At 42.5% G+C, this 24,630-nt stretch overlaps 1 protein-coding gene across 7 annotated transcripts in view; it reads left to right on the plus strand.

The window, feature by feature from the left end:
• Nucleotides 1-3,627: 3,627 nt before the first annotated feature.
• Nucleotides 3,628-24,630, plus strand: part of ZNF148 (zinc finger protein 148) — a 152,710-nt gene continuing 131,707 nt past the window's right edge. For 6 of the 7 annotated variants that reach the window (XM_054246020.2, XM_035273959.3, XM_078351896.1 and 3 more), the window contains exon 1: nucleotides 3,628-3,837. The gene's annotated coding sequence lies outside the window, so the exon portion shown is untranslated. Of the gene's footprint in view, nucleotides 3,838-4,632; nucleotides 4,709-24,630 lie in introns of all 7 variants that reach the window. The other variant, XM_078351895.1, reaches the window with a different exon arrangement.

Here is a 24,630-nt window from a genome sequence, read left to right on the forward strand (position 1 = left end):
GAGAGGTGCAGGGTTATTTATTATCCCAAACTCAAGAAATTATCTATACTCTACATCCTATACAGGAGACAGTAGGCTATTCATTAGTTTTATAATATATCAGTGACCAGGATGCCCTTTGCACTCCAGCGGAGGGCTAGGTAAGAGAGAATAAACAAAAAAGCTAAGAAATTTCTGGCACACAATCTTTCCCGTAGGTCCCTAACCTTTCCATTTCCCCAGGCCTGAAGCATATCTGAAGCAGGAACTCATCGGGAGATGTTGCAGGAAAAGAAGTCCTTTAGCTACAGGAAGAGCTGTGTTTTTCTGGGTACAGTAGGAGTGATGCAGTAGAGGCAGGCTTTTGTGGATTAATCTGTAGCAAGGCTATGAATTTAGAGCTTTGCAAAGAAAAGGACAAGTTTATCCTTAAGGAAGAAACTTTGACACATGGCTAGTGCTGCAGGGAGCCACAAGGATAGAGAAGACAGAACTTCCATTTAGTCCTAAGTCTGAGAATACTAGAAAAAAGGAAGGAAAGAGGTTACTAGAGGATGGTCTGAAGACCTGATGAAGTCTTTGCAGGCAAGAGATAGAAGTACATTCTTCTCCTGATGGAGTGCAAGACCAAGACTCAGAACTAATTCCAGAGCCATAAGGGAGGACAGAGGCTCTGGCAGTCTCTGAGAATCTTACCCATCACAACAGCGGTGCCAGCCTCGATGGCTTAGGCCACATCAGAGAAGATATACTGGGACTATGGGCTTAATCTGGCCTACAGGCATGTTTTGTTGACATGCTTTTGTGTTCTTAAAAACAAATGGAATGAGCTGTCAACATTTAATATTTGGGAGATTTCACACCAAAACTCAGATTCCGGACTTCTCTTGATTTCCTAATTATCACATTCCCACTTAGAAACCATCAGCTGGAAGTGGCTGTGCCCTTTAGATTTGCTTGAGCTGTGGGCCTTTATGCTTAGGCTAAAACAGCAATCTCAAAAGTTTACATGCTGTATGATTCCACTTACATAACATTTTTGAAATTACAAAAGTATAGAGATGGAGAATAGATTACTGGTTACTAGAGGACGGGCATGGAGTTGGGAGAGTAGTTGGAGTAGGGAGGGGGATTTCTGAATATAGTTCTACATCTTGATTATAGGAGTAGTTACAATCATCTGTAAGTGAGGTTCAGTTGCAGTGAACTACACACACACACACACACACACACACCCAGAACATAGGTTAAAAAAATGGCGTATAATGAGTAAGTTCTGTAGTCTAGTAAACAGTAATGTACCATTGTTGGTTTCCTGGTGTGAAAGTTGTCACAGTCAAAATGGAGTCACTAATGTTAAGAAACCCTGACAAACAGAGTTAGGGAAGGCTAAGAAGAGAGGGTTCTGCCCAGCAAATGCCTGTCCAACCTTGGACTGGCGTCACCCTTGTTATTGATCTTTGTAGTCAAGGATAATTATTTCAAAACAATTATGTAATCCTTTCCATTTTTTCTTTTAAACACCTTTGTTTTCCTTTACCTCCCTGAGTATGCAGACAGTTAACTATGATGAGTAAATTTTCAGTGCAATGCTCTATTCCCAAGTAAACATTATTTTCTTTTAGAAAGCCTCTCCGTTATTTAGGTTGACACTGGTTTTGATGTCTTACTAAAGCTTTATAAGATGTCACCATTGAGGGAAGCATGGGACTCTGTACTATTTTTGCAACTTCTTGTGAGTCTATAATTATTTCAAAATAAAAAGTTAAAAAAAAAAAAGGAAAAGTAAGTAGGCTGAGTACCTACGGGTGGTGTTTGGGGAAATGACAAGAGGAGCATGGAGAGTCAACCTGAAGGTGAGAAGTTTTTCCAGTTTAACTTACAAAGAACCTAAACTTGCTCCTCACCATCACTTCTGCTGTTACTATCCCTGTAGTGCTTTTTATTCTGCCCATTTCAGATAGCTGTTTCTCTATTGCTTCTTCGTTAGGCTGCTGAGCAGAGAACTAGATCTATTCCTAACGGCAAACCAACCAATCCTAGCCCATTGGGTGTAACCTCCAGGCCTTGAGCCCTTTTGAGTTGTTAGTTTTCCCACTGCCTAATACTAAGAGTCTGCTTCCTTGCTGTCAGAGGTGTTTTTTATTATGACATCTGAATTTGATGCCATTGCAGGTGCTAGAAGTTGCCAGAAGGCTGTCCTCCAGATAATTGTCCTTTGGCTCTAACTTGTATCATTGTTTTGTTGCAATTAACATTCAAAATGTGCGCAGTCATCTTATTAAAATTTATATTTTTTAATGGAGAAAGCACACAGAGAGTTGATTGTGGAGCTGCATGGCTTATTCTTGCTCTTAGTTACCTGTTCCTAAATTAAGCTGAACCTATGGGCCTTAGCTATTTCTAAACAGGCATCGCGATTTACTAAGGTTAATGCCTGAGGGAACATTAACCTTGCAGACACTAGTCTAATTCAGTGTCATCACAAGTGCATAATGCGGGAGTTTGGAGTTTTGCCAAAAAGCACTATTCAAATGAACATTCAGTTGGCAAGGGGTGGGAAGGTGGGTGTGGACAAGGAAAGGAGAACGCCAGAAGTGGTTCTATAGATATTTTCATGCCTTTTCTTTTCCCTTTACATTTAAGTATTGCAGAGAGGTGCTAAATGCAATCTTCAGATTATTATGAAGAAATCGCAATGAAGGCGTTTTATCCCACAGCAAGTTCCGGATGCTCACAATTACTCAACATTCGCTGAGCATCTTTTATGTTATATGACTGACCTTGTGCTAGGGTGAGTACACAAAGTTGAGTAACTGAAAACGATGGCAGTATGCACAAGCACCTCTGGGCGCCTAATGTTAGTTGATGAAGGCACCATTAAGGTCACAATTTGGCTAAAGTTACCTAAAGGGCCCCCAAAGAATGAGACAACGGTGTAATCCTAGCTTTATAGAGATCATGACCAAGTTTTTGCCATAAAAAGTTTGGGCTTCAGGTGAAATGAGAAGAAGGTTCTGCTCAAGAGGGTCCGGGCACGATCTCTTGATCTGTCTCTATGCCCACACCCTCCATCCATCTCAGCTTGCAGACACTAACGGGGTTTGCCAGTTTCAAGGACGCAGGGCTATATCTTTCGGGAAAGGTGGCATTTTAAGGTGGTAGAGGCCAACGACTGGAGATGGCGGCGGACGGCTAGGTAAGAGAGAATAAATGAAAAAGCCAAGAAATTTCTAGCAAATAACCTTTCACCTAGGTCCCCGACCCTTCAATTTCCCCAGGCCTGAAACGCTCCCTAACCCCCGAGTCCTCCACTTCTCCGAGCGCTGGCACTGATTAAGGCTGAAGGAGCGGGGGAGTCCCCCCCGCTCCAAGAGAAGTCCTCGGTTCCAATCTTTTTCAAACCGCTTTCCTCCTGGGCCCAGCCTGGGGGACCTGCGGCTCGGGCCCAGCTTCCACGGCCACCCTGAGCTGGTGACACGCAGGCGCCGGAATCGAAGCCACGCTGTGTCTTCCCAGCCAGGTCTCCGCGCCAAGCTAGGGAGGGCTGCGCGGAGCGCTTCCCGAGTACGGGGCTTCCCACAATGCACCGGGCCGGCAGTGGCGGCGACCGCGGCGGCGCTCTAGCTGCGGCATGTCTGCGTCTCTACTGCTCTGGGAGGAGGAAGAGAAGGAGGAAGAGGAGGAGGAGGAGGAGGGGGAGGAAGAGGAGAAAGGCGCAGGGGTGGGAGCTGTTGCCGAAGCTGCTACAGCAAAAGTTATCCCCCCTCCCCCCTTCCCCTCCTCTCAAGGTCCCTAGAAAGGTTGGAGCTGCCGCCGCCTGCAGTCGGTGACCGCGCGACTCGGCGCCCGCCCGCGGTAAAGCGCTCGGCCTGGCAGGCCCGGGCCCGGGGGAGGGCGGGGGAGGGGGAGGGGGCGGCGCGCGGGGGGAGCGCGCGGCGGTAACGGCCTGACCCCGGGGGGAGCGAGCCGTAGCGAGGCTGGGGGTGGCCTGGGTGCCGGCAGAGGCCGAGGGAAACGCTGGGGCTGGCCGGGGGACGTGAGGAAGCAGGGCGCGGAGGGTGGGTTGGGGGGTTGAAAAAGGATAATGACGAGGGTGGCAGAGGCGAGAAGGCGGCCTCCGAGGCTGGAGGGGGGTGTCAGAGGTAGGGGAGGAGGTGGGATGTTTGCACGGGAAGGCCAGAGGGTGCTGGGTGTGGGTGTGAAAAGGCTAGAGAGACACCAGGGCTCTGTCCACCGTGCCTGGTGCAGTGCTTTATGCACCGCAGGCCTCAGTCACTGTTGCTGCCGGAGTGTGCTCTTCGGGAGAAGGGAAGGGCAGGGGTTGGAGAAAAGAGAATGCTTGCAGGAAACGTAGTGGGAGTGCGAACAGGGAGAGGGGCCGGAGGAAAGATGCCGGAGAGGTGGAGGAATTCAGTGGGTGGCTGTGGAGTTTTGAGGATCCTGGAGGGTGTTCATTGTGCAGATACGTTAGGTGTTTCATTATGGAAAGAACTGAAGCGTTTCTCAGGAAAGGAAAGAAGGGAGATAGGAGGTCCCGTGAATAGAAACGATCGCGTTTGAAGCACGAGGGAGTGCTAAATAGTAGAGAAGATGAAGGGAATGCATAATAGAATAGACAGATGTGGTATAATTAATAAATATTGGCCTAAGGACTGAAGAGTTATTCCAGATGGGCCGGGATGGCCTAGTTCCGAACCCGTGTGGGCTCTTCAATAGATGACAGCTGGTAAGTGTGGGTCTGGGCTGTGGTTGGGGTCACTGAGAATTAGATTTTAGTCTGTAGTTTGGTCTGTGACAGTTTAGACATGCACCAATGAATAGGAGAACCGCTGAAGCAGACCTTGAGAAAGGGCCTGGCCTGTGGGGATTCCTTAGGCCATGGAGTTTCGATTTTAGAAAATTTGAAGTATTAACACTTACCAGAGGTTGGGTGAATACTATCCTGGCAAATGCTGGAATGGAAATTAATTGACTTAGTAGTTTTCTTCACTGCCCAGTTTATCTGGTCCAGAAGAATTGGTGCCCTATTATTCAGGCTGGATTGCAGTACACAAGATTATAATTAATGGTGGGGAGAGTACATTTGGTGGCCCTTCTTTGGATACTTCATTTGTAGGTCAAATTAGTCTAGTTGGCTGGATTGGTTCCATAAGTCTGTGGCTGCTGAGAGATCTTCTGCCATTCAGTTCCTGATGTGAACTGTGAGGGAGTTCTTCTCCAGTGAGAGAATACTCTCTCATTCAGGCATGGAGGCATTGAAGAGAATGTATCAGCCAGCAAAGTGTGGGCCTGCAGCATGGAGGATCTAGAATATCTGTTCTGGTTTTAGGTTGCAAGGAGGTCAGGACTAGTTATCATAAGGTCTAGGGGAACCTAGGAGACTGAATGATTCTAGAGCCAAGTTGGAGGGAGGAGTAGCATCTCTGTATCAGAAAATGAACCAAGCTCCCTCTGGATTTGCTGAGCTCACACTAGACCAGATTTCCAAGAAGGAACTCTGGGCTAGAACCATACTCTTAATCTACCCGGATATTATTCAACTTTTATTAAGAAAAAACTATATGCACATTACATGGTAATATTTCTTCAACTGAAGAGAGGATAATAAACATGTTAAGTATGAGAAATCTTTTTATGGTAGTAGAGGTTGAAGGGATTAATGGGGAAGATGGAATGAAATTTGGGAGAGGGAAAGAAAAATCCAATTGTTTATTCCTTTAGCAGCTATCTCAAAGGAGAGTAATAATTTAGCATTAGAATGGAGAGTGCTTTCTTTAATTATATATTTTCTTAATAGAAATAATCCAAAATTATTCTTATTTTTTTGAGACAGAATTTCACTCTTGTGGCGCAGGCTGGACTACAATGGTGCAATCTTGGCTCACTGCAACCTCCACCTCCCAGGTTCAAATGATTCTCCTGCCTCTGCCTCCTGAGTAGCTGGGATTACAGGTGTCCGCCACCACACCTGGCTAATTTTTGTATTTTTAGGAGAGATGGGGTTTCACCATGTTGGCCAGGCTGGTCTCCTGACTTCAGGTGATCTGCCTGCCTCGGCCTCCCACAGTGCTGGGATTATAGGCGTGAGCCACTGTGGCTGCCAGATTTACTCATTCTTTTTTTTTTTTTGGGGATGGAGTTTTGCTCTTGTTGCCTAGGCTGCAGTGCAGTGGTGCTATCTTGGCTCACCGCAATCTCTGCCTCCCGAGTTCAAGTGATTCTCCTACTTCAGCCTCCTGAGTAGCTAGGATTACTGGCTAATTGTGTATTTTTAGTAGAGACAAGGTTTCTCTATGTTGGTTACAGGCTGCTCTCAAACTCCTGACCTCAGATAATCTGTGTGCTTCAGCCACCAACAATTCTGGGATTGCAGGTGTGAGCCACCGTGCCTGGGCTTTTTTTTTTGAGACAGGGTCTCCCTTTGTCCCCTAGGCTGGAGTACAGTGGCTTGGATCATACCTCACTGCAGCCTTCACCTCCTGGGTTCAAGGGATCCTCCTACCTCAGCCTCTTGAGTAGGTAGAACTATAGGCATGCATCCCCATGCCCAGATAATTTTTTAGTTTTTTTGTAGGGAAGAGATCTCCCTGTGCTCTCTGGGCTGGTCTCCAACTCCTGGCCTCAAGCAGTCCTTTTGTCTAGGCCTTCCAAAGTGCTGGGATTACAGGTGTGACATCATACCTGGCTACTCATTCTTTTTAGGGCTTTTTTTTTGCCCCTTCTCCTGGAGTCTCGCTCTGTTAACCAAGCTGGAGTACAGTGGCATGATTTCAGCTCACTGCAACCTCTGCTTCTTGGGTTTGAGCGATTCTTCTGCCTCAGCCTCTCAGAGTAACTGGGGTTACAGGCATGCACCACCAAGTCCAGCTAATTTTTGTATTTTTAGTAGAGGTGGAGTTTTGCCATGTTTGCGAGGCTGATCTTGAACTCCTGGCCTCAAGTGATCTCCCTGCCTTGGCCTCCCAAAGTGTTGGGATTACAGGTGTGAGCCACAGTGCCCGGCCAGGGCTTTTTTTTTTTTTAATCATAATATGCTATACTAATTTTATTATGATCATAGCATGACAGGGCTAGTCTTCCTTCCCTTTTCTCTCACCAGCACTGTTTATTGTGTGTTTTTTTATTTTTGTAAGCGGAATGCACTTAAATATTGTGTTTATTATATTGTCTTTACATTGTCTTTCTACCCTTTTATTATAAAATTTCTCTGAGGGAATTTATTATGAAAAGCAGTAGCCCCTGTCTCACCTGTCTATTGCAGTTCTACTTTACTGAGGCTGCTATTTCTAAGCATTAATTTTGTATTTCTTAACCATGCTTTTTTCCATGTCTCCAAGTAATAGGCATATAATGTCATTTCTTGATTTATCAAAATGACATTATCAGGGAGTCAGAAGACTTCTATGAATGTGTAATTGACATTATTCCCTTTCTCCTTCTTTCTGACGTTTGGTAGTTAATTTAGTTATTTTATTCAGTGTGTTTATGTTTTTTGATAATATGCATAAACCTTGATTTTGGAGTCCAACAATCTTAGGCTTTATCTCTTGACTTCCCCATTATATTAGATAAGGATTTAGCCTAAATAAGGCTTTCCTGAAGTAGAAGGAACATTGACAATTACAGTAAAAATGCTAGATGAATGTTAAAGGGAAGTTTGGATGGACTTATCAAAAAGACCATGTTGTAGGAAACATCTAAGCATAATATTTGCTTGTTAGAGATGAAGAGGAGTTGCTTAATAATGATAATTGTTCATCCTCGAATTAGCAGTTTGCAGTATTCTTTGACAGTCTTCTGGAGAGTTTTAGTGTGGGAAATCTGGAAATGCATTATAATGACCTTTGAATGTTCTTTCTAGGCTTCTATGGCAATTCCTTTTTTGTTTGTTTTTTGAGGCAGGATCTCACTTTGTTACCTAGACTGTAGTGCAGTGGTGTGATTTTGGCTCACTGCAGCCTCCACCTCCTGGGTTCAAGCAATCCTCCCACCTTAGCACCGCAGGTAGCTGGGAATAAAGACATGTGCCACCACTTCCAGCTAATTTTTTTGTAAAGATGGGGTTTTGCTATGTTGACCAGGCTGGTCTTGAACTCTTGGGCTCAAGTGATCTGCTTGCCTCAGCCTCCCAAAGTGCTAGGATTATAGGTGTGAGTCACTGTGCCGGGCCACAATTCTTACGTTTTTATTTTTAGGAGGGAATGGATTGGTGTGGACACATGTTTTTTGCAGGGATGGGGGAAGGAGAGGTGGGGAAATGTGATAGGAGGAGGATGAGGAACAGGGTTTGATGGAGGTGGTGATACATATTGAGGATGCTAAAGAAAAGGTAAAGTATTTTGAGGGGATTTGGGTGTAGTTATTGTGACGGAAGTTTACCTTATGGTGATGAGACTAGAATTTTTGTCACCTTTAAGGAAATTAGCATGTTTAAATTACTAATATGTTGGGAATGTGATAGGAAAAAACTGTACTGGGCTCAATGTCATATGTTAGGATAGAGTTGTAAAATATTAGTGTTTTTGAAATTTGCATATGAGATGCAAATAAATCATTGTGGTGGATATTGGGAAAATAGAAAGATACTGTTCCACTTTATTTAGGAGCCTTTAAATAATGGCACCTCTTGAAAGTCTTCCTTTCTTTTTTTTTTTTTTTGAGGCAGAGTCTTGCACCATCGCCCAGGTTGTATTGAGTGCAGTGGTGCAATCTCAGCTCACTGCAATCTCTGTCACCTGGGTTCAAGCAATTCTCCTGCCTCAGCCTCCTGAGTAGCTGGGACAACAGGCAGCCGCCACCACGCCCAGCTAATTTTTTTTGTATATTTAGTAGAGATGGGGTTTCACCACGTTAGCCAGGATGGTCTCGATCTTCTGACCTCGTGATCTGCCTGCCTCGGCCTCCCACCTGAACAGTTTTTTAAGGCTGATGACATTGGTCTATTGTAAGGATGCTTGCTACAGCATGAGCCACTGTACCCGGCTAAAAGTCTTCCGTACTTTCAGTAGCAACACTATTCACATGTAGGTTATGTATTGCTAAATTTTGTATTTGTGACAATTATTCTCTTTGTTTTACAAATGGTAAATGGTAACCTGTTCTAGAGCAGAGACTTCCTGTATCTCTAGGGAAACTCACAACAGGCTGATTCTTTTTTTTTTTTTTTGAGATGGAGTTTTGCTCTTGTTGCCCAGGATGGAGTGCAATGATGTGATCTTGGCTCACCACAACCTCTGCCTCTTGGGATCAAGTGATTCTCCTGCTTCAGCCTCCCGAGTGGCTGGGACCACAGGCACGTGCCACCATGTCCAGCTAATTTTGTATTTTTAGTAGAGACAGGGTTTCTCCATGTTGGTCAGGCTGGTCTTGAACTCCTGACCTCAGGTGATCTACCTGCCTCAGCCTCCCAAAGTGCTGAGATTACAGGCGTGAGCCAACAGGTTGATTCTTAAGTGCTTAATAAATACCTGTTGAATGACTGATGGAAAGTGGGGTTCACTATTAGTGATAATAGTGGGATTGTATGAAATTGCTGAGTACTGTGGGGGTATTGAGACAAAACGGTGTGTGTGTGTGTGTTTGACAGCGTGAAGGACAAAAGGGATATCTGACTGGAGAGGACCTTTGACAGCATGAAGGACAAAAGGGATATCTGACTGGAGAGGACCTTTAGATTTAAGGGAAGAAGGCAGACTGGATTAGAATGGAACTGCAAGAGTTCTGCAACAACATTGAAGACCAAGAGGTCTCTTCTAAATTTGAGGCTAGTTTAATCTGGAGTAAAATCTGGTCTGTAGCAGGGTGCTATTTTAATTTAGTTTTTTTTTTTCTTTAGGCATAAATGACTGTTTTAAGACTGATTTAATTCATTTTTAGGATAGTAAAAATAACAGATAAGCTTCTTCCCTCAAGAAATTTATAGTATTTACATTCTTTTTTTTTTTTTTTTGCGATGGGGTCTCACTCTGTTGCCCAGGATGGAGAGCAGTGGTATGATCTCGGCTCACTGCAACCTCCGCCTCCTGGGTTCAAACAATTCTCTTGCCTCACCCTCCTGAGTAGCTGGAATTACAGGAGCATGCCACCATGCCTGGCTAATTTTTACTAATTTTTGCATTTTTGGTAGAGACAGGGTTTCACAGGCTGGTCTTGAACTTCTGACCTCAGGTCATCTGCCCACCTTGGCCTCCTAAAGTAGTATTTACATTCTTTTGAGAGAGAAAGATAGTTGTAAAATAATTCAGTAACAGTGTAAGATTTCAGAAGATCGATTTTTAAAAACAAATATCAAAACTAGATCTCCAGGTAAGAATTTTTATATTTGGGTGGTCATTTTCAGTAGCAGCGTTCAGAATATTTTTAGAACACCTTTTCTGAATTAATTTCTGAGTATAACTATGTAATTTACCTATTTATTGAGTATCTATTGTGTGCTGTTGGGGGAAGGGGTCTATAAAGGTAAGTAAAACATGGTCCTTATCTTTGGATGGTCCTTATTTTGGAACGCCAGGCGTTCATAATCCCTCCAAGAGGCACACTTTTTTTTTTTTTTTTTGAGATTCCAGTATTCATTGTCTTCTGGAGAGTTTTAGTGTGGGAAATCTGGAAATGTATTAAAATGATCCTGGAATGTTCTTTCCAGGCTTCTATGGCAACTTTTATTTTTATTTTTGAGACAGGGCCTCATCTTACTCTGTCACCCAGGCTGGAGTCCAGTGGCATGATCTTGGCTCACTGCAACCTCCACCTCCTGGGTTCAAGTGATTCTCTTGTCTCATCCTACCAACTAGCTGGGACTACAGGCCCGCACACTACCACCCCTGGCTAATTTTTGTATTTTTATTAGAGACAGGGTTTTACCATGTTGGCCAGGCTGGTCTCGAACTCCTGGTGTCAGGTGATCTGCCTGCCTCGGCCTATCAAAGTGCTGGGATTACAGGTGTGAGCCATTGCACCTAGCTTAAGGGGCATACATTTGTTTGTTTGTTTGCTTGTTTGTTTGTTGGTTTGTTATTTGAGACAGAGCCTCTCTCTGTTGCTTAGCTTGGAGTGCAGTGACGCGATCCTGGCTCTCTGCTACCTCTGCCTCCCAGGTTCAAGCAGTTCTCCTGCCTAAGCCATAGCTGGGACTACAGGCATGCACCACCACACCCAGTGTATTTTTTAGCAGAGATGGGGTTTCACCATGTTGGCTAGGCTGGTCTTGAACTCCTGGCCTCAAATGATCACCCACCTGGGCCTCCTAGTGCTGGGATTTCAAGCATGAGCCACCGTACCTGGCCAAGAGGCACACTTTTAAATAATGCATGGCATAAGCTTATTTTGAATGGTCTCATTGATGACAAATCTTTTTTACTTTGAAATTTTGATTTTTTAGAAATGCTCAAGGTCAGTCAGTATCAAATAGAGTGAATAAAGAATAGTTTTGCCTTAAATTCAGTTAATCACAGAAATGGGAATAATTTTCTTGGTTGACTTACTAGCTGATTTTTAAAACACTGCCAAGGCGGAAGTTGGAAATATTTTGAACAGGGGTGATAACTTCACATGTAGTTAGTTAGACACTAGATGGTTGAGTGCATCCGATGGTTGGATGGATGGAGTGAATAAATGAGTAAGTGGTAGCCTTCCAAAGTAACTTAAAGAGGACCATACTGATTTGAATGTGTAAACAAATTCTTATTAAAAAATTCAGTTTTCTCAGATGAAATAAATAAATTCTGAGTATATTTGTTAACAAATTACCTGGAGCAAGATAGTTTAAGACCACAGATGAGTTTTATAGACAGTAAGTGCTGTAGGAGTTCCGGGAATGGAGAAATGAACATTGGCTAAGGTTTGGTGAAATTATTTAAGTGAACCATACTTTAGCTTGATATTTGGAAAGATTCCTTAGGGATCTCAGAGAAGAACTAAATGACTCCAAATTTCTCTTGCAGCCCTAAAGTGAACCTAGACTCTGGATCTATTTTTGTCTGAATGCTTTCTGCCTGTTTCATTTTAGCTACTCCTACTGGTTTGTTCCTTTCAAATTCACATTTGTTTGGTAGATGTTGAGCCCCCTGAAACAGCTTTCCATCATTGTAGACTATAACTTTTAGTTGTTCTTTTATGAGCCTGTACCCCACAAATTACTTGGCCTTCATGAGTGAAGAGCGTGAGTCAACTTGGCCCTGTTATCCTGGCATTTTCCTGCGTGCTTTTCTCAAAGCTGCTTTCTGAATTACAGAATAGAATAGACAGAACTGAGGGCATGTGTCCAGTAGGTACAAGCTTGTTGAATGAATGAATGAATGAATGAATGAGATATTTGAGATAATTTAGGAGATCTGAATTATCTATATGTTTTATGTTTCTTTTCATTTATTCATAACTTGCCTTTTTCTACAAAGGACTTAATGGGGCTGCCAGAATATATGCACTAGCAATGAATTGAAATAATTCAAGAAGTCTGGTTAAAAAGATGGCGAAGAAAAGAAAGATCTGTTTAAAGAATGTAGATCAGTATGTATGGATGTTAGAGAACCAGGAATAAGGAAGAAGATAAGCAGATGGGGAAGGAAAGGTAGTATCTGATAGAAAGGATGATTTTGAAGAAAGGAAAAGATTACTGAAATATGACAGGCTATGTTTAGGGGAAAGCATGAGAAGATGGAAGGTAAAGAGGATTATTTGAAAGGGCTATTTTGAGGAGGAAAATGGTAAAGCTATTTGAAGGATAAGAGTCAACAGAAGTTTGGAATATAGTAGAAGTTATTAAATTATGTTGATTTATAACTGAGGGTTTCAGAAAACGATGGGATAAGTTTTCTTTGTTTAACAGATAATGCACATTTGTTATATGCAAAAGCATATAATGCTTTGCAGTCAGGAATAAGTCCTCTGGGATTTGTATTCTGGTAGGGGAGCTGGAGTTGTGCACAAATACCTGTACTATAATCACCAATATATCTGTGATTCACAAATACACCAAATATTACTGAATTTAAAAGGCAAAAAATGCATTTGATTAGGAGAAAACATGGGGCAGCATTTTAATGGCATAAAAGGGGAATTTTAGCTAGTCTTTGAAGGGATTGATAGGATTATTATTTTTTTTTTTTTTTAAGTTTTGGATTGATAGGATTCTGAGTGGCAAAGATTACTGAAAGAGAGCATTCCAGCCTGAAAGATTAGCATAAGCCAAGGCTTGGAGGTGAGAAGCCCAGATGTGGGGAATGGTGATTTAGATTTTAAGTTTTAAACTATGACCTGTAATAAGAAATAGATGTCACACTTCATCTAATATATGCATGTGTAAATGTTTATGTGTGTGGGAAAAACAAAAAGTTTCATAATACTGTGACTATCCTTACCATGGTAGATGCACTTGGATGTTATCTATTTTGTTTGATTAAAAAGAAAAAAAGCTGGCCAAGGCGAAAGAAATAAAAGGTTGTCACTCCTTAAACTAATTTTATGACTAACAAAATAATTGATCACAATCATAGTTTGGAACACAGAAAGTTCATGAATAAGGTATAACATAAGGTAGGAGAGTCAGTTGGGGTTGAGTTGAAAATGGCCTTGACAGCTAAGCTAAGTAGTTTGTATTTGATATTATGTAGTGTTGTGCTTGGTAAGCAAACAGAAGCTGGGTTTTAGTCTTGGCTCTTCTGTTTGCCCACTGTATGATTATGGAGAATTATTTCCTTTCTGAGTTTCCATTTTCTCATCAAGTTGATAATCGTACCTTTCTGGCAAGGGTTGTGGTGAGAATGTGAGAATTAAAGAATAGGATTAAAGTATGTTAGCATACATTATTAGTGTATATAGCTGTTGAACTTGCCTGAGTAGGGAATTGAGCCAAGTACTGTATATTAGATAGCTTCATCTGGCAGTAGCTATACCTTCTTGGATAGATTGTGGGTAATGTGGTGGTAGAGTAACATTGTATGTGAAAAGACCAGTTAGGTGGCTCCTGGAGAAATTAAAGAGGGCTTGAATTAGTTTGATAGCAATAGGATTAGAATATGGGAGTGGGATGCAGTTGGAGATAGGGAAGAGGGGAAGATGACTGGAAATGCACTGTTTATTTATTTGTTATTAATGAATGAATGAGTCAATGACAGGCTGTTGATCTGTTGCCCAGACTGGAGTGCGGTTGTGTGAACACAGTAGCTCACTGCAGCCTCTACCTCCTGGGCTCAAGTGATCCTCTTGCCTCAGCCTTCTGAGTATCTGGAACCACAGGCATGTGCCACCACGCCTGGCTAATTTTCAAATTTTTTTGGAGAGATGTGATCTCACCATGTTGCCTGGGCTGATCTCAAACTCTTGGGCTCAAGTGATCCCCTCCCTTGGCTTCCCAGAGTGTTGGGATTACAGATGTGCGCATCCCCACTCCTGGCTGACTGGAAATTTCGAGTTGTAGAAATATTCAAATGGCAGCAGCTGAAATTGGATTATATTTTTGGGTAGTTTAGTGGAGTATGTTAGAGTTTCAGTTTCTTTCATGTAGTAGGTGCTCAATTATTTGTTGAATGATAGAAACTAAATATGTGAACTGTGAGGTGAATTGTGAGTAGAGGGAGTGATGGATGGATATGAGAAGGAGGGTTAGGTTGAAGGATATGTTGATGGACTGCCAGAATTTATTCATTCAGGGTATATTTTTATATTTACTGTGCACAAGGATCTATGGCAGGCAGTGTGAAGGATACATGTTGATATATGACACAGTCCATGTTCTTCAGGAATTTATCCAGGGACAAAATAAACACATCTGCCCATGACACCAGTACTATGGCAAATTTGATTAGGATTGGCTTTGTGGAGAAATTGGTGTGTAGCTTAGACCTTGAAGGATAAATACGATAATAGTAGGCAAGATGGTGATGGTTGGCTGTTCAAGAAGAAGGGGTGATATAAGTGACAGTAAGCAAAGTTCAGGGTATGTTTAGGGGTTGGCTATAATTTAGGGTTTGTGTTGAGGAATGTCGGGAAATAAAGCTGAAAAGTAGGCAGACTATCTCAAAATTCAGGCTAACCTGGTTTTTGAAAATTTATTAAGATATATACAGTAAAGTGCCCCAATCTTAAGGTACAGATTAATGAGTTTTTCTTAGGTATAAATATATGTAGCCACCACCCAGTTCAATATACAGGACATTTCCAGGATCCAGAAGGCTGCCTTGCATGTCATTTCCAAGCTGATAACTCATCCAACCAAAAATAACTATTATTCTGACTTCCCTCATAACAGAGTAGCGTTGTGTGTTTTTGAATTTTGTGTAAGTGGAACCCTATTTCTTGTCTAGTTTCTTTTCTCAAGGAGCCTGTCTGTGAGTTTTATCCATGTTGTGTTTTTCATTGTGTGGTATTCCATCATATGAATATACCCCAGTGTATTTATCTATTCCATGATTGTTGGTCAGTTGGATGGTTTCAATTTTTTTTGAAGTCTGAGGAGTTTTTTTTTTTTTTGAGGCAGAGTCTCACTCTGTCACCCAGGCTGGAGTGATATGATGTCTGCTCACTACAATCTCCACCTTCTGGGTTCAAGCAATTTTCCTGCCTCAGCCTCCTGAGTAGCCATGGTTACAAGCACGCAACACCACACCCAGCTAATTTTTGTGTTTTTAGTAGAGTTAGGGGTTTGCCATCTTGGCCAGGCTGGTCTTGAACTCCTCACCTCAAGTGATCCACCCACATTGATCTCCCAGATTGCTGGGATTATAGGCGTGAGTCATCGTACCTGGCTGAAGTCTGAGGAGTTTTAACATAAAGTCAGTATGCAGTGGAGAACCATTGTTGATTTTTGAATTGGTAAATAAGAGACTATTTAAGAATATTAATCCAGTTACCTTTTTTTGTAATGAAGAGAATCTGGTGACTGAGAGACTAAGTTAGGAAGACTATGGCAAAAGTGTGAAGTAGGCTGGACATGGTGGCTCACACCTGTAATCTCAGCATTTTGGGAGGCCGAGGTGGGCAGATTGCTTGAGCTTAGGAATTTGAGACCAGCCTGGGCAACATGGCAAAACTTCATCTCTACAAAAGATAAAACAGTTAGCCAGGTGTGGTGGCACATGCCTGTAGTTCCAGCCACATGGGAGGCTGAGGCAGGAGAATTGCTTGAACCCAGGAGGCAGAGGTTGCAGTGAGCCGAAATCTGCACTCCAGCATGGGTGACAGAGGGAGATCCTGTCTCCAAAAAAAAGTGAAGTATTGAGGGTATAAGTTGGGTAGTGGTAGTGGGAATAAAAGGAAAGGGATAGATATAAGAAATACCTCAAAGAAAGAATTGGAAGGTTTGATGGCATACAGGGTTTTCGGAAACAGTAGAGAAAAAAAAAAAAACTGAAGAAAAGCTCCAGGGCTTTTAATCTGGTTGACTGAGATTGATGGTGCCATTAACAGAAATGATTAGATCACTTAGCAGAACTGTTTCGGGGTTTTAAGACACACTGACCTGTGTGTGAGGCACCAGTGCTGGATTGGAGCTAAGAAAAGAAGTCCAATATAGAGTTAGGAGTACATACATAGAGTTGATAATTGCAGCTACTAATTCTGGATTTAGTTAGGGCACTGATGGTTATGAAATTATTTGGAGTGATAATTGAAGTGTTACTTGAAGTAATAGTTGAATCTAGTTAAAAAGAAATCATTATATATTTCAATTCTAGTTAAAAAGAAATTATTATATATTCTAATTCCTTAGGAGTAAATTGGATTGTAGGAGATGATGATGGTTTAAAGATTATTTTGTGGAGCTGGGGGAAGACAGAGCCATATGAAGAACGAAAATGTTGAAGTAGTGGTGAGGGATGAAACCCTTAGTGGCTGAGAATTATAGGAGGCTCCAGGTCAGAACTTGGGTAGGAATTTGGGTAGGAAGAGGAGCAGCAGTGATTTCAGATAGAAGAAACAACCAGAGAAGTCACAGTAGAATCATGTGCTACAGTGTCATTAAGCAAGGTGGGTAGCTCAATGTCACTGCCAAAAAGAGGGTAAGGACTGGTCAGGGGTGGTGACTCATACCTGTTAGGTCAGCACTTGGGAGGCTGAGGTGGGCATATTACTTAATCTCAGGAGTTTGAGACCATCCTGGGCAACATGTTGAAACCTCATCTCTACAAAAAATAATAAACTTTGCTGGGTATGGTGGCATGTGCCTGTAGTCCCAGCTACTTGAGGGGGCTGAGGTCAGAGGATCACTTGAGCTTGGGAGGTGGAAGTTGCAGTGAGCTGATACCGTGCCACTGCACTCCAGCCTGGGTTACAGAGCCTGTCTCAAAAAAAAAAAAAAAAAGAGGGTAAAGACTTCGGTGGGGGATCATAGATTTTTTAAATTTATCTTATATTTTTTGTGGTCCTCAAGAGAGCAGTTCAGAGACCAGAGTGCATGGGGATTTACTGAGTGGGTTGGAAGAATTTGGAAGCAATAAATGTAGGAACTGAATTAAGTTTAGTTTGAGAAGGAAGAACAACAACTCTTATTCTCAAACTGGAGACCAGAAGTAACAGATGGAAGAAGATACAGCATTTTAGAAGCTGTGAAGAGGATTTGATTACAGGTGGAGAAGGTGTGATTTGAGGGAATTTTATAGAAGGGTTTGAGTATTTGATGGGATTAGGGATTTAATATGAAAATGATTTGTATTAGTCAATGAGGCGGAGAGTTGTATTTAGAATAAATCTGTTGTGGAAGATTTCATAGCTTTCTGGTGGTGCTTAACACCCAGTGTGTGGGTGTGGAGAAAACAGATGGTGAAGATTGTCTATCACTGGGGAGATGCATAGTGAGAATGATGGAAGGTCATGGAATTCTGGAGAGGACAGTGTTAAAATGGTTGATGGACAGGTTTAAATTATGTAGGGAGACAATAAAGCCGAGTGGAGTTAAAGTACAGGTCTACAACTAGAATATAAAGTGGTTGTGGGTAAAGAAAAGGGAGGCGGTCTCTGAAGTTACAATCCTAGTGGTACAGTACTTTTTTTTTTTTTTTTTTTTGAGACGTAGTCTGGCTCTGTTGCCCAGGCTGGAGTACAGTGGCACAATCTCGGCTCACTGCAGCCTCTACCTCCAGGTTTCAAGTGATTCTCCTGCCTCAACCTCCTGAGTAGCTGGGATTACAAGCATGAGCCACTGCACCTCTCTAATTTTTTATATTTTTAATGAAGACAGGGTTTCACAATGTTGGCCAGGCTGGTGTTGAACTCCTGACCTCAAGTGATTGACCTGCTTTGGCCTCCTAAAGTGTTAGGATTATAGACGTGAGCCACTGAAGTTGGCCTAGCACTTTTCAGTTAATTGATGGCTCTGTTTTCAGTTTCTTTGTGGCTATCTTAAGTGCAGATGAAGGTTTTAGGAGCTTATGAACGTCATGGTATAGAAAGTTCTTCAGCATCATTGTTGAAGTCATTGAGAATAATGGTTGAATTTGGGACCAAGTAGAATTGGAGTCATCGGGTAGGGAAAATAGGAGGTTCTTCTGGAGGTTGGTGGAGATTGGTAGATGTTGCAGAAGGAGTGGTTTCAGTGAGTAATGGGACTCCCAAGCTATTTTTTAGTGATAGGATAATGGGGAGTGGTCCTGGGAAGCAAGAAGCAGCAAGTCCTTTTTTATCAAGCAGAAGGAGTAGGACAGTGATATAGCGAGTCATGAGAGAAGCAGATTGTCCAGGAAAAACCAGGCTTGAGGTAAGACAAGGAGGCAGATGGTCACAATAATTGGGCAAGAGTTGACAGTGATTGGAATTGTTGAGCCACGGGGATTGAGAACAGTAGCTAGATTTGTTACATTTACCAGTTCTTTCCATTTTTTTTTTCTTTTTGAGACAGGGTCTTCTCTCTTACCCAGGCTGGAGTGCAGTGGTCCAATCTTGGCTCACTGCAGCCTTGCGTCTTGGACTCAAGCGATTCTCTTGTCTTAGCCTCCTGAGTAGTTGGGATTACAGATGTGCACCACCATACCCTGCTTGGCTCCCCTCCCTCTCCTTCCCTCCCCTTCCCTTTCTTCCCCTCTCCTCCCTTCCCCTTCCTTCCTCTCTTTTTCTTCTTTTCTTTTCCCTCTCTTCCCTTCTCTCCTCTCTTCTCTCCTGTCTCCTCTCTCCTCTCTCCTCTCTCCTCTCTTCTCTCTTTTCTCTTGTCTTCTTTCAGATTTGGTCTTCCTGTGTTGCCCAGGCTGGTCTTGAACTCTGGGTCTGAAGTGATCTTCCCTCCTTGGCCTCCCAACAGTTCGTTTATAAAATAAATGATACTTGCAAAATTATAACTATTCATGTATAATATACTGATATAAATTTAGCTGAGCGATAATTGTGGGTTAGAAATGAGACATTGGAAACAAAAGATGAGGTAGAGGTGTACTAAAGATAAGGTGAGCTGGGTGTGGTGGCTCATATCTATAATCCCAGCAATTTGGGAGGCAGAGGCAGGAGGATCACTTGAGCTCAGGAGTTGAAGAACAGCCTGGACAACATAAGGAAACCCAGTCTCTACACAGAAATAAAAAATTAGCTGGGCATCATAGTGCACACCTATAGTCCCAGTGACTCAGGAGGCTGAAGTGGGAGAATCACTTGAGCCATGGAAGTCAAGGCTGCAGTGAGCCATGATTGCACCACTGCACTGAGCCTGGGCAACAGAGTAAGACCCTGTCTTAAAAAAATAAAAAGATGAAGGTAAAAGATAAAAGTCGTTCTGTTGTTTGTTGACAATAGAACATGGACAAGCTGATAGGATCTAGTAAATAGATGGACTGGAAATGAATGAGGAGGCTGAAGTTGTAGGCATAGAAAAGAGGAGGGAGTAGCTTGCAGCAGAGAAAACATGGAGAGAACATATGGAAAGGGATTTAACCAGGCCATGGTTTGTAGGGGTGAGGATATTGGCAAGCATCACTAAGTGCAATATTTTTATTAAAGAAACTGGGAAGTCGGGAGCCCCCATATTCCCTGGGTTTTTGCAGTCCAGGCCTGATTGGGCCAGCTGTGTGGGCAGGGCTGTGCTGGTGCTGCACTGGGCAACTGGTGGAGCAGCAGCCTGGAGCTGCGTGGTGGTGGATGTGCTGCCGCCTGTCTGGGTCTGTGCGCTCTTGGCCAGTGGTGGGGCGGGAGGGTGGGCGCTCCCTGAAGTGAGCTGGAAATAACTGATGTCAGGAGCCTATTTCTTCTCTCTGTAAATAAGAACAGTTTATGCCACCCATAATAAAAGGTGGCAGTATGTCATGCCAGCTTTTAAAAAAATATTGTCAATGATAGAGACATTGAGATGTCTCTGTGTCCTTCAAAACCATATCACATTTTCTGTTTGCAAAAACTGGGAAGAACTTGCATAGGTAAAGAGGTTTAGGTAAAAAGTGGAAAGAATGGGGTACATGTTAAGAATGAGATGTCCTAACGGAACTAAAAAGGATTCTTTACTTTCTTTTTTGTCTGTAATGACTTTAATAATGCCGAAGTGCTGGAATTATAGACATGAGCCACTGCGCAGGGCCCTTATCAGAGAGAGAGCATATTTAATGTAGATGCATGAAATGGCAGTGAGAAAAATATGACAAGGCATAAAATATGTAGTATTGGTGTTCCATCCTAGTGTAGCTTTGTTTCAGGATTAGTTCCAGCATGTAGCCCTGGGCTTTCATCACTTTCTTCCTGCCTTTACTGCTACATCTATTTAGCCATCAAATTTAATAATGAAAGATCTCTGGAGACTCAGAGTGTTGAAGGCCTAAGAGGGCCCACGGTTCTCACTTTGCTCAACTCACAAAACTTAGCCATACCATCATGTAACAGCCCTGCCTGATTCAGTCTAGAATTGTTTTTAGGACATGCCTCAGACTGGACCTTGTCAAGGGGGAGCATATTCTGAATATTTGGGTGGATATTATGTGGGGTAGGCTAATGATGAATATCTTAAAGATGGTGATGGGGGGATTATAGTAGACATGGAGAGAGGTGTGTTTTAAATGGTAACTGAATTAATTTGGCATAGGTAAATGACTTCACAATATAGGGGTTTGACCTTTGAACATCTAGGATGGCATGGAGAAGTTTTCCTTGTAAATTTAAGAAGAGCCAATATCCAAGAGAGTAGAATGAAATGCACACTTGGGGTTCTGCAGGCTGCTTTATATGTGTGCTTATGTACACACCTGTATGTGTAGATACATATTAGAGAGAATTTGTCCATTTGATTAGGTTATATAGTTAGTCTTTAGGGAAGTGGGACTAATAGTCCAACTAGTTTTGAGTTATGGATGATTTAAGAGAATTGTTACAGAATATTTGGAAAGATCATTTTCAAGGTTTTAAGGACAGGCCTAGGAAATAGATTTTTCTGTAACTGTGAGGGCTTCTGGAATAGATATACAAGCTTTGATGGCATTTTAGGGCAAAGTTGTGTAAGTTGGAGAGTGTTAGCTTTGAGGAAATTGGAACATACAAGAAAAATGTAGTGTTTGAGAAAGTTACTTATGAATTGATTTGGTAGGAGCTGATAAAAATTATAAAAGTTGCGGAGAGATTTTGAATAACTAGGTGGGAGATATGGAAGTGATTTGTGAAGTTTCTTTTTTTTCTTTTTGAGATGGCCTCTTGCTCTGCTGCCCAGGCTGGAGTGCAGTGGTGCAATCATGCCTCTCTGCAGCCTCCATCTGCCAGGTTCAAGCAATTCTCCTGCCTCAGCCTTCTGAGTAGCTGGGATTACAGGTGCCCACCACCATATCTGGCTAATTTTTTGTATTTTTAGTAGAGATGGGGTTTCACCATGTTGGATAGCCTGGTCTTGAACTCCTGACCTCAAGTGATCCACCCGCCTCAGCCTCCCAAAGTGCTGGGATTACAGGCGTGAGTCACCATGCCTGTCTGATTCATGAAGCTTGTTACTTACAAGTATTAGAAAAGTAAAATTCAAAAGTAAAATGGAAAGATACTTTAGAGAAGACTTCTTTTGGGAACAGTACAAAACAGCAAGGCAAGGAAAAACTAAAATCAGTAAATTGGGGTGTGGAAAAATTAGAATAAGAGGGAGGATTAAAGCAGAGGCTACTGAAAGATTTCTTACTGTCAGGCTGTGTGATAATGCAAAGCTGTGTTCTGTGGTGTTTTGTTGGATACCATTGATAGGTTCATTAAGAAAAGGGGTTTAAACAGGCCCTGGTTTGTAGGGATGAGGATTGTGACAAGCATCATTAAGTGTAATATTTTTATTAAAGAAACTGGGAAGTAGTGAGCCCTCATATTCCCTGGGCTTTTGCAGCCCAGGCCCAAATGGGCCAGCTACGCGGGCGGTACTGTCCTGGCGCTGTGCTGGGTGGCTGCGGAGCAGCGGCGTGGAGCTGCGTGTTGGCAGGTGGGCTGCCGCCTGCCTGGGTCCCTGCGCTCTTGACTTGTTGGGGTTGTGGGTGTGCGCTCCCTTAAGTGAGCAGGCCTTGGGGCGGGAAGGACGAGCTTTTGCCAATCTGTCTGGAGAACCCCCGCACGCGGTCCCCATGGCTTCCTTTTGGTTGTGTGTGTCGACGCGTGAGTGTGCCGTTTGCAGGGACCAGCACCTTACGTGACTTCCTTTTGTGTGTACGTGCGTGCGTGCGCCCCTCTGCAGGGAGGAGGCGGAGGGGCGCGGAGAAGCTGGCGCGTTTTGGGCCTTGGTGGAGTCGTCTGCCGCGTCTGGACCTTCTGGGTCTGCCCGGCTGGTGCAGTCAGGGCTCATTCCCTCAGCGGGAAGGGAAACTTTGTGAGCGGCTTCTCTGCAGCCACTAACAAGTGTCCACCAGATAGCGGGGCGCGGGGGGAGCGGGGAGCCGCCCAAGGCTGATAATGAATGGACACCCCGGTTTTCCACTTATTCTTGTTTTACAAATTTTCTGTTGAACTGCATTGTGTTTACAGTTTGATGTCTGCGAAAAGGTCAACAGGTAACTTGGTTTACTAGACAGCTTTTTACTGGGTATTAAGAGCAAATAATGTACACCTGTATCCTTATATTAGCAAACCCTTCATATTCAGTCGTAAGAATAATCCTAAGGCTTTTCCAGAGTTGGGATCTGGGGCAAACTTTTGCTCTCCAGACTTTGTGAAGCACCTTTTACCATGCCAGGAAAGAACTGCTTGTGCAGTAGACTGAAAGCTAGAGTTGCACATGCAAAAGTTGAAGCTCTTTGCAATAGCTTGAATTTAAAACAGCTTTTTGTTTTACATAATAATTGTGATTAGTTTACATACAGAATTTTGCAAAATTAAGCATGGTGTGATTAAAAAAGCGTTTCTTAATTTTATAGAGGGCAGTGTTAAAGGCACCATTCAATTTGGAAGTTTCAAGTATGTTAAATGTTGCTATAAATAAAATCCTATTCAGATTTTTAGATTTAACAAATCTAAAAATATGTTTGCAGTTGTCCTTTGGGTACAGGAGGAAGTCCTGGGTTTCTCTGTACTTGTTTCTGGGCAGATTTTGAGTATTGTCAGCATGATATGGGTATAGAACCTTAATCTGAGCGAATAATTTGCTTGAGATTACCAGTCTGTTTTGGAGCTGGGAATAGACTCTGGGTCTCTTTATGTTCAGTCTGGTGACCAATCCAAGAATAGACTAAGGAAACTGGGTATTTGTTTGGTGGAAAATATGGCTGAGCCAAAAAGTGAACGTGTGAAAGTTAACTTTTCTGATGTAACATTTAAATGTAATTTATCCACACTGGATTCCTTTGGCCTTTCTTTAAAAACAGAGGACTTGAGGATATTCCACAGTGTTACTTCTAGTGGGATTCGTACCACATTTACATTTGATTAAAACGGATAGATGCTTATGGTATTTAACTGGGGGTAGATGTGTTTTTCATGTGAATATTCTCAGCGGTTAGAATAGGTAGTAACTTGGGCACTTTTAGCCTCCTTGAAATGCTAGGGAGAAGAGGAATTAAGTTAATGTCATTAATCTGTGTTAACCTTTGGACCTCTTTATTGAGAATTCTTAAGGCATGAATGGAATACCTATGGATTTCCCCATAGTTTATATACTTTTATTCTCATTGTTACTACATTGACCACACACAACAATATTTAATTCATGTTTTTCAGTAGGCCTCATACAAGAGGGTACCTTTTTATAGTATATGAGCTGCGGTTGGCTCTTTTTAAAAAAAAAAAAAGGAGACTGGGGTCTCACTATGTTTACCAGGCTGGTCTCAAACTCTTGACCTCAAGCTGTCTTCCTGCCTCAGCCTCCTAAAGTGCTGGGATTACAAGTGTGAGCCACTGTGCCCAGCCCTACCTTTTGTTTTGCTGATAAACATTCCTGTCCTTTCTTATGCCATTCCTCCTATATTGTAAAACAAAACAGCCGTTTTCGTTTTTCCCTTCTCCAAAAACCCCTGGATATTTTAAATCGAATATAGTAGTTCTCAAACCAGAGGTGATTTTGTCAAATGTCTGGAGACATTTTTGGTCAGCATGCTGGGGGGGTTCTACTAGCATCTACTGGATAGATAAACCTCCTACAATGCATATTACAGTCTCCATGACAAAGAAATTATCCTGTGCAAAATATCAGTAGTGCTGATGTTGACAAAACGCTGATCTGATTTATTGAGAATAACATTCTCCCAAGTGATTTAAACCTATTAAAGTTATTCATCATGTAATTGATACTTCTATATCTGTAAA

Source organism: Callithrix jacchus, chromosome 15, assembly GCF_049354715.1.
Source record: "Callithrix jacchus isolate 240 chromosome 15, calJac240_pri, whole genome shotgun sequence".
Lineage (NCBI taxonomy): Eukaryota > Metazoa > Chordata > Mammalia > Primates > Cebidae > Callithrix > Callithrix jacchus.